We start from the raw sequence: 10688 nt of genomic DNA on the forward strand, positions 1-10688 counted from the left end.
AGCCATAGAAGGTCCTTGACCCATCAGCAGGACTGGTATCTGAGGGCCCGACGTCCTCTAGTTTGCTCTGTGCTCACTGTCGGACACTGTGGATCTTGATTGGCATTTTCCATTGAACACCAGAATTGGCAGGTCCGCCACTGGTGCCCCATGCTTTTCACAGATGAGAGCAGGTTCACCCTCAGGCCACCCCCATGAAGTCTGTTTATGATTGTTTGGTCAGAGAAATTCACACCAGTGGCCTGCTGGAGGTAATTTTGTAGGGCTCCGACAGTGCTCATCCTGTTCCTCCTTGCACAAAGGAGCAGATACCAGTCCTGCTGATGGGTCAAGGACCTTATTAGCAGATCTATGCTAAAAAAATTAAAAATAATTACCTTTACAACCCTTTTAATTTAAATGCAGAACTAAGGCATCCGTATATGTCTGGGTTGGCTTTGCTTAGTTGGCAAAATCAAGATACAAGCAAACCTATGCTGGTAAGATACCGTAGTCACACCAATAATAACCCACCTAATTAACTAACTAAAGAGTAAAGAAAAAACACAAGAGGGGGTTGCCCCAAGGATTGTATGGGCTGAGGGAAAAGACAAAAAAATATATATACAAAATGTATTATGTACAAAAAACATAAAAGAAGTATAGGTTCATACACAACATTAGAGTATCCTAAAAACAAATTAGATAGTCATACTATATAAATACATTACAGCTAGGTTCTGAAACACAAAATTGATCTCATGGGGAGTTGCCAAATGAAGTGCACGTTCACAAACATCCCAACATGTTTCGGAATATATGTTTAGATACTTAAAGGGGTTGTAAAGGTTCATGTTTGTTCACCTTAATGCATCCTATGCATTAAGGTGAACAAACATTTTACGGTTACCGGCCCCCCACCATTTTACTTACCTGGGCCCTGGAAAGTCCAGCGTTGTGAACGCGCTCTTCCTTTGCTCGGTCTTCTCAGCTCTTCATTGGCTAGATTGATAGCAGCGCAGCCATTGGCTCGTGCTGCGGTCAATCAACTCCAATGACGTGGGGGCGGGCCAGAGTCCTGTACTCGGCGGGTATGGATGCCGCATACAGGACTCGGGAGCGCACCCGCAAGGCAACTCCCTTGGGAGAGCGCTTCCCAGAGGGGGTTGTCAGAAGTGGGGGGGAGCCAAGACAGCCAACGTGGGACCCTAGAAAACGCTGTTAGAAGCAACTCTGTACAAAACAAGCTGCACAGTGGAGGTAAGTATGACATGTTGGTTATTTAAAAAAAAAAATTTGAACCTTTACAATCACTTTAATTCCTTCAGGGGCTGATTCAGAACAAGCTGTATTATAAAGTGACTATCTTTGGTAAATCACAGTACACATCAGGATTCACGAATTGGCAGGATTTGCATCTCAATGTAGCTACACAGCCAGGAGTACACAACTCCTCTGGGAAAAGTCATATCCTATTGTACTGCCAGTCTGAAGTCCGTTCCCATCTATGCCGATCCTCGTGGGTTCCGTGTCTTTCCTGCAAAAAAAACCTTATGCTTTAATTATTTTACACTAGATACCAAACTTCATCCAGCCCGGTGAAATATGGATTACCAGTGCTCTAGTGTTGCTATGTTTTAAAGTACTCTAATGTGCGATGGGACATTTTTGAGATGCAAATCCTGCCAATTTGTGAATCCTGATGTGTACTGCAATTTACCAAAGATAGTCACTCTATAAAACAGCGTGTTCTGAATCAGTCCCAGCAGAAGGAATTAAGGGGCAGATCCACGTACCTGCGCGTAAGTATCCGCCGGGCGCAGCGTATCTAAGATACACTATGCCGCCGCAACTTATTTATTTGTTTTGAATCCTCAACAACACGGCGGCGTAGTGTATCTTTGGCGGCGTAAGGGCGCAGAATTCAAATGGATGTAATGGGGGCGTGTTTTATGTAAATACGTCGTGACCCAATGTAAACAAAGTTTTTTTTTTAACTGCGCATGCGCCGTCCGTGGGGGTATCCCAGTGCGCATGCTCGAAATTAACCCGGAAAAAGCCAATGCTTTCGACGGTGACGCCATTCTACTCAAATCCCTTTTCGCGAACGACTTACGCAAACGACGTAAACATTTCAAATTTCTACGCGGGAACGACGGCCATACTTTTTTTTTTCACAAGAAAACGACGGCCATACTTAACATTGAGTACGCCTCATAACAGTAGCTTTAACTATACGCCGGAAAAAGCCGAACGAAAACGACGTAAAAAAATGCGATGGCCGGACGTACGTTCGTGGATCGCCGTAAATAGCTAATTTGCATACTCGACGTGGAATTCGACGGTACCGCCACCCAGCGGCCATCAAATTATTGCACCTTAAGATCCGACGGCGTACTAAGACGTACGCCTGTCGGATCCCTCCGAGATGCCGTCGTATCTTGTTTTGTAGATACAAAACAAAGATACAACGCGGGAATTTTAAAATTATCCTTTTGTGGATCTGCCCCTAAGTATCTAAACATATATTCTGAAATTGGGACTTTTGTGTACATGCACTTCGTTTGGCCTCTCATCATGAGATCAACTATGTGTTTCAAAACCTAGCTGTAATGTACCGTATTTATACAGTATGACTAGCTAATTTGTTATTAGGATACTCGAATGTTGTGTATGAACCTATACTTCTTAATAAAGAACCTAATAAATTTTGTTACTTCTTTTATGTTTTTTGTACCCAATACATTTTGTATATACATTTTTTACATACGCCTGTTACTCCTTTATCTGGTCTTTTTCCTCAGCCCATACAATCCCAAGGGCAACCCCCTTTTGTGTTTTTCTCTGTAATCTGGGATGTGGCTCAGGCTTCCAGTTTCATATCTATAGGTGGCTCCATATCCATTTCTCTCCAAAGAAATAGAAAGACCACAGGACACAATTGGATAATTGAAGTAAGCACAGGTTTTAATGTTTTAGTAACTCAGGTAAAGGGCTCTATTGCAAACAGCAAAAAGGTACCTCCTTGCAGTATTGACCTTTCCTTGATATCCTTATAAACGAGCTCATATGAACATTTTATTGCACTCAGAACAGTGTGAAAGGCTCGTAAACTACCAATTAGTCTACCCAGACATTAGCACTGAAATTCACTTGGAGGATAATTTTTTTCAAATAAATTCCTAAATTACCGTGCAGAATCCATCAGGAAGCCTGACACACCCAATGCCCAGATAATATAGAAAACACACAGCAGTGAAAGGAAAGCAAAAATGTAAAATAAATAATGCCGGAGTCCTAAATGTGACAGTAAGATCAGGGTGAGCTTTGTAGTTTTCAACCATTGTTTAGATATAGATACCCCTGCTCAACTAGGCCTAGGCCTCTCACTATGCCTTAGTATAGCTTGGCCAAGGATGCGGCCCCAACTGCTGACTGGGCAATAAAGGAGCAGCAACCCATTGATAAGTCCCCCCTGTGCTCAACTTCCTAGTAAGCAGACTGACAGTACTGTGGAACATGAATAAGTCATTCACAGTTTTAAAATAACACCACAAGCCTTACCCAGCTATTTTGTTCACAGAGCAAGGCCTGGCTTAAAGTATGACCTATGAGTCATGTCCTTTGAGGAAGAGCGCCTAAGGCTGCTGAAGTACGTGATTTGGGAGATTTTACTCTGCTTCTGCTCAGCAGTCCTGCCTGGGACAGAACTACAATACAGTGGTTTGATCTACTCTGTGCTCCTGTTTATAGCAAACTAAAGTGCTCTAATAAGCATTAAATATTCTGACTGAAACCTATTGTACAGTTCAGAAAGAACTGTACTCAACTGACTGGCAAAAATGTAATTACCAAGGAAAGTTTTCACTGCTACTTCTATGATGGAAAGGTATTTTACATCCATGGGATATATAAGTAGGGTCAAAATTATGCTCTATCAGTTCAGGATCCAAAATTATGGAATATCAGTTTAAAGCATTTAACAAAAACATGTAAAATTTTAACAATACATTTATTTTCTGAATTGCAACTTTACAATTGAGAGACCCTTTACTTACACTAGTTGCATTTTAAAGCAAAAACAAGATAAAAATATATATATATGAATAGCCCATTAACACATACAATTAGAAAAAAAACAGCTTTTGTTTTAATAATCATTTTCGGTCTAAATTTCCCTGGCAGTCCTTTTTCTTCTGCCATTAGGTGTCCTCAGTCTGATGGCCGGTCTCATTTAACTCACTTCCACCAAGCCCAGGTCATCATGGACCCATCCCAGCCTGTGACTGGACAGTGAAAGAAGAAACACATTGAAGAGCTTATGTCTTTAGCACATGAACTGATTGGCTCCTTGTACTGCTTCCTCCAGCCCTGCTGTAAAGGCAAATTCAGGTACTTGCATTTAAGAATTACATTTAATGCTGTATTAAAGGAATACAGAGCTGCTTTCATAGGTCTTTTATATTTGCCTAGAGTTCAGCTTTAAAATACAATTACTTTTTCTAATACACATATAACTTCATTACCTGGTGTGTAGCTTTAAAACATCAGTATGATCAGAAGTTACATATCAGTGGTGTCATGTAATGCACTTCATTGTAGCCTGTAACACTGGTGTGTTAGGAATTGTATAATCATTCCACTAATCCTGAGCAGTACCATTCACTTTGGCAGACTACATATTCCATACATGAAGCCATAGAAGAAAGCGGATCCAATAAAGCTTACTATTAAACAAAATAAGCTGTTGCATGCTTTTTCGTATTGTAACAACGGGCCCGATTTACTCAAATTGAGCGCAAAATCTGGTGCAGATGTGCATAGAAACCATTCAGCTTCCAGTTTTTTTTTTTTTTTGTCAAAGCTTAACTGAACAAGTTGAGGTTCTAGCTGCCATGTATGCAAATCGGCTGATAGGTTGCCATCTAGTCGATTATTTATGAATTACTATATTGTATTAAACATGGGGTACCAGCTTGTAAATAATAACCTGTTCTAGTGGAGACACTGTTCATGTGCCTTCACTTAATTTGTGCAAATTATATTAACTGCCCACAAGATGGCGGTATGCTGCTCCTTATGGATGTGCACTTCTCCTTGTTAGGGGTTAATTATACAAGTATTAGGATGAGGGGTGCCCCCACCCCTGCTGATTTCCAATTAGGAAAATGTATTGAGCATATAAAAGATGCAGATCATTGGGAGCACGCCATTCAAAAGAAGTTCACGTCACCTAGTGGACGAAACACATCAGTGTATCCAGCCTGCGCACACTCCCAGCCAACCACTAGGTCTGTGGTCTCCCCTACATAGCCTGGGCACGACGCTGCCAGCAACCTGTGGGTTCCAGCCCACTCTGCCTTGCAAGCCGGTGACCATGCAGCAGCAGTGCTGCCTGTCCTCTCTCCACTCTCCCTGCTTTGGTCAGATACCATCTCACTTGGACTGCCCTGACCCTACCATGCACAGCTGCACCAGATTTTGCACCCTCTAGTTTAAGTAAATCAACCCCACCATTTTTTTTTTAAGATGCACTGCTATTTGTCTGTATTTGTACTATGACCTGTTCTTGGTATGAGCCATAAATAAAGGAATTTCAGAATTTCACACCCGAAATATAAAAAAGGATAGAAGTAACCCTCTTTTTTATGTATTCTCTTTTTTCACCCACATTCTGATCATTTTAAAAAATACTCCAGTTACATTTAACATTTTTTGATAAAGAACAATAAAAATATACATTTTTAAAACACAGATCAGCTGAAACATTTAAAACATTTTTACCCTAAAATGCAAGCTTGATGCTTCAGGTACACTCTGAGTACCAAGTCCTGCCCAAGTCCTCCAGGTGTGATGGGTAATATTGAACAGTATACACACTGCAGATCACATCAATCTGTGACACTGGTAAATGGTCAATAAGATGACTGGGCTAACAGGAGATTTTTCATCTACACTCCTTCATGTACCTATTCATTATTACAGTAATCACAAGGAACAGTTGGCATTTGAAGGCAAAGTAGCTGGGCCAGAAGCTAGTGTAGAAAAAAGCTGGGTGCATATTCTTTTACTGACCATTTACCACCGACCACAAGTTAAATAACTAACTCAACAGTATATCACTCCTAAAAAAATGAAGTTGCTATTGCACTTTAGCTGCATGCTTTTGCCCCATGCACACTGGGCAGGAGAAAGCAGCTTCTAAATGCGTTCCTGCAAATGCATTTACGTTCTTGGCGTTTATTCATTTCACTGGCCCAAATATTCATTTATTCTGGCGATAAAAATTAATAAATGCTCAAGCACTAAACGTTTAGGCATTTTTTCTCAAATGCACAAGTGATGTTTTTTCTGCCTCTAAACTTCTGTAAACACCTATGTGTGCATGGACACGTAGGCCGACATGGATTGGCCTTGGGAGGCAGAAAAAAAAAGGCAAATGCCTGTAAAACAGGCATTTTTGAGCTCAAGTGTTGCATAAGGCCATAAGATATTATACAAATAAGAAACCACTGGCTCAAACTAGTCTTACACATACACCAGAGGTATTTTTCAGTACCTATTTGTGTGTCATTTCTGGTCTGTCAAGCCCAGTAAAATAGGCTATAAAAATCTTTTTTTCTTGTTCAACCCTTGTCTATTTATTCTTTGACATTAGTGAGAAATACATACCATTGGATTTTCGAACACCTTGCATCATGTTTTTAACTCCAGTGTCTAAATTGAGGCATTTTAGTGCAAGACTAAATTCTTTACCAAAAACAAAAAGAATTCTTTTTGGCGCCCCTGCATCATCCATCTTGCATTACTGAGCATAGGGGGCCAGATTCTCAAAAGAGATACGCCGGCGTATCGCCCGATACGCTGTCGTATCTCTGAGTCCGCCCGTCGTATCTATGCGCCCGATTCGTAGAATCAGTTACGCATAGATAACCATTAGATCCGACAGGCGTAAGTTACGTTTACGTAAGATTTGCGACGCGTAAAGTTGCCCCTGCTATATGAGGCGCAGCCAATGTTAAGTATAGCCGTCGTTCCCGCGTCGAAATTTGCGTAAGTCGTCTGTGAATAGGGCTGGACGCCATTTACGTTCACTTCAAAACCAATGACGTCCTTGCGACGTCATTTAGCGCAATGCACGTCGAGAAATTTTAGGGACGGCGCATGCGCAGTACGTTCGACGCGGGAACGCGCCTAATTTAAATGATCCACGCCCCCTACCCGTATAATTTAAATTAGGCGGGCTTGCGCCGGGGGATTTACACTACGCCGCCGCAACTTTACAGGCAAGTGCTTTCTGAATCAAGCACTTGCCCGTAAAACTTGCGGCGGCGTAACGTAAATCAGATACGTTACGCCCGCCGAGTTTTACGCCGTTATACAAGAATCTGGCCCAGTAAGTATAAGTTGAGGCCCTGTAGGCCCAACCCCTTTCTATTGGACAAGGTTATATGTCCAATATTATAAATGTAAAAAATGTTTTTCTCTCGTTTATACATCATAGCCTGGTCTTTCCATGCCTCCTGTGGTTGTGCACGGCTTCCCCCGCCTATGTTCTGGCTGAGGTTGTTTTTGGGGGCGTTTTGCTTTTTTGCCCCTCGAATTATGACCCGTGGAGGTGGGTATTTGTTCTCTGAGACCATGACAAGTGATTTTTATAGATTTATATACTTCCATATGTCTGATGTTTATACCTTATAATTAATGGTAATTTCATTGGCATTTCATTGTGCTAGAGCTGGGTTAATATTGGTGGTCCAAAATAATCCCCCCCGAGAAAGCCATCGCTGGCGAAACATGTTGGAATAGAACACTCTTTTGTGACCATCTTCAATTATATGGGAGACCAGCAACCCGAAAGAAAAAGCAAATTATATGTGCTCTGTGAATTTATTTTAATTTAACCCTTTTTCTACTTTCTGTAACAATAAATAAATATTTATTTATAAATGTTATATCTTTGATATGTATTGAGTAATTAAGCACCGCTACAATCCCATTTCTTGCCTTCAACTACTTTCAAAATCCAGGATGAGGTGCATGATATCTTAAGAGTCACTCAAATTTGCTTCTACAGGAGTTTTGTGTTCTGCCTGTAGAAGCAGCTCAATGTTATCCTATGTGTCCATGTACATTAGGACATTAAAGAATTTTTTTTTTTTTTTTTAGCTAAATAGCTTCCTTTACCTTACTGCAGTCCTGGTTTCATGTCCTCATTGTTCGTTTTTGCTTTGATGTTGCTGTAAATCCTCTCTGTTCTGGATACTTCCTGGTTGTCTCTTTCCTGATCCCCAGAGTACTGGGAGATTTCTCACGGCGGTCACTAATCAAGGAGGTGTGATTACTGTGTATAAAACGAAACTGGATTGGTGCTGAGAAGTTTTAGACAAAGTATCACTGCTCTCTATTGGCTGACTGCCCTCTATTGGCTCTCTATACCATCAGAGAACCAGAAAACAACAGCAAAAACGAAACTAAACTGCAGGCACATTATATGATTGGTTTTTATCTATTTTTAATCATTTTTAAAAGGAATCAGTTAACTATTATGTCTCTATACCCTGTAAACAGTCATTTCAGCTAAAGATTTTTTTTCCTTTAGTGACCCTTTAAGAGGCATATTTTGAGTTTAACGTTTAGAGCAGGGATATGGAAATAGCGGACCTCCAGCTGTTGCAAAACTACAAGTCCCATCATGCCTCTGGGTGTCATGCTTGTGGCTGTCAGAGTCTTGCTATGCCTCATGGGACTTGTAGTTCTGCAACAGCTGGAGGTCCGCTAATTGCATATCCCTGGTTTAGAGTCAGGGGGAAAAAAAACTTCTGGTTCGCGTTTCTGATTGGAGCTTGGAGGCAGAAAAAAAAACGTAACTCTCCTAAACTCGTCTAAATTTTGTTCAAAAAATGCTCTATATGGACGTTTTTTACTCCTGAGAGAACAGGCATTTTTTAAGCCCAGTGTGCATGGATCCTTACTTTTCTAACCTGTCCCATTACTAGGCTTTGAGTAATTATAATGCCACTGGACACAAGAGTGTAAACCTTCCCAGAGGTTATCTACAGATGGTTATACAGGCATAAAAGATCTTCATTTTACCAGGTGGGAAAATGCAACACACAGTTCTAGCACTTGGGAAGGGACAGCAAGCAAATCTGTACAGAGGGCAGGGACCTTATGGAGGTCAAGCTTTAAAAATTGGAGGGGAGGGGGGAGTTCCCCACAAGTGTAGACTTTGCAATAAACACCGATTAGGTTTGAGGTTTTTTTCTCTGGGAACATTAAACAAAGATTTTCTTTTGGTCACAGTGGGCATGTTTGCTACTTGGGTGGAGTACACTTTTTTTTCCCCTTTACTGATCCTTATAAACAAACAAACTGCTGCCTGATCTTATCTGACTGTAACCAGCAAAACTGGATCATCTTACTGCTGTAGGCCCATTACCCTTTTCTGCCTAATCCACCACCTTTTTGTTAGAGGAGATAATTTCTTCTAGAAGATGCAATCTTAACGTGATTGTTATTTTTCATAGAAGAAAAAAGACATTACAAACGTTATACTTAACAGCTCTGTGCAGTGGTTTTGCACAGAGCAGCCCAGATCCTCCTCTTCTCATGTCCCTTGTTGGGCTCCAGGCCCCCCCTCCTGTTGAGGGCCCCCTACAGCAAGCAGGTTGCTACGGGGGCACCCAAGCTGAGCCACAGCTCTGTATATCCATTCAGACACGGAGCCACAGATCGGCACCGCCCCTCTTCTCTCATTGGCTAACTGACGATGATGGACAGCAGCAGGAGCCAATGGCATCGCTGCTGTGTCTCAGCCAATCAGGAGGGAGAGTTCCAGACGGCCGAGGCACTCGTGGACAATGCCCAGGTGAGTATTAGGGGGGGGCTGCTGCACACAGGTGGTGTTTTATCTTAGTGCATAGAATCCATTTAGATAAAACAACCTTCTGACTTTACAACCCCTTTAAGGTTGCTATAGATGGACCAAAATTCAGCAGGGACCAGATGAATTTCAATCAGTGTGCGGCCACCCGTTCAAATGAATTCAATTTTTTTTGTCAAATGAACAAGTTAGAAAAACCTCTGTCAGTCAGCGGCTGCTGTATATATAGAGGAATCTCTTGGAGGTTTTTTCACATTCAGCCTGCTGTCTGAATAAGAATAGAATAAAAAAAATCTATAGCCAGCTTTAAAGCCCAACTTCAAAAATAGCAAAAATGTCACCCTTGCAGTGGGCCCCCCTGCACTGTAAGAGTTAAATGCTGATCATGCCTAGGTGGGTTCAGTGCTGGCTGTATTACGTACCTGTCTCCCCACTTTAGCATTCGCCTCCTCCCTGAAGCTCCGTTCTGCGGGGGAAGCCTCGACACCATCATATACAATACAGAGATATTAGTCCTGTATGGTACGTTTAGGAGGGTGGTGTGTGGCTGGTCTCAGCTTAGAGAGACAGCTGTGGGAAACCAGTCTCCGTGCTGGAGGAACGAGGAAGAAAGGTAGGTATTTTTTTCATTCCCCAACCCCAAGACAGAATGGAGCATTTAAACCTTGCATTGCAGAGGAAGGGTGGGGAGATGGGCACTGCAAAAAGTGGATTTTTGGGGAAATTTCTGGAGTTGGGCTTTAAGTAAACACAAAGGCCATCACTGCTAACCCCTTTATTAAATATTGGGAGCCCCCACTTCCGAACAAGATTGCAGATAAGG

The sequence above is a fragment of the Rana temporaria genome, chromosome 1, assembly GCF_905171775.1.
Source record: "Rana temporaria chromosome 1, aRanTem1.1, whole genome shotgun sequence".
Lineage (NCBI taxonomy): Eukaryota > Metazoa > Chordata > Amphibia > Anura > Ranidae > Rana > Rana temporaria.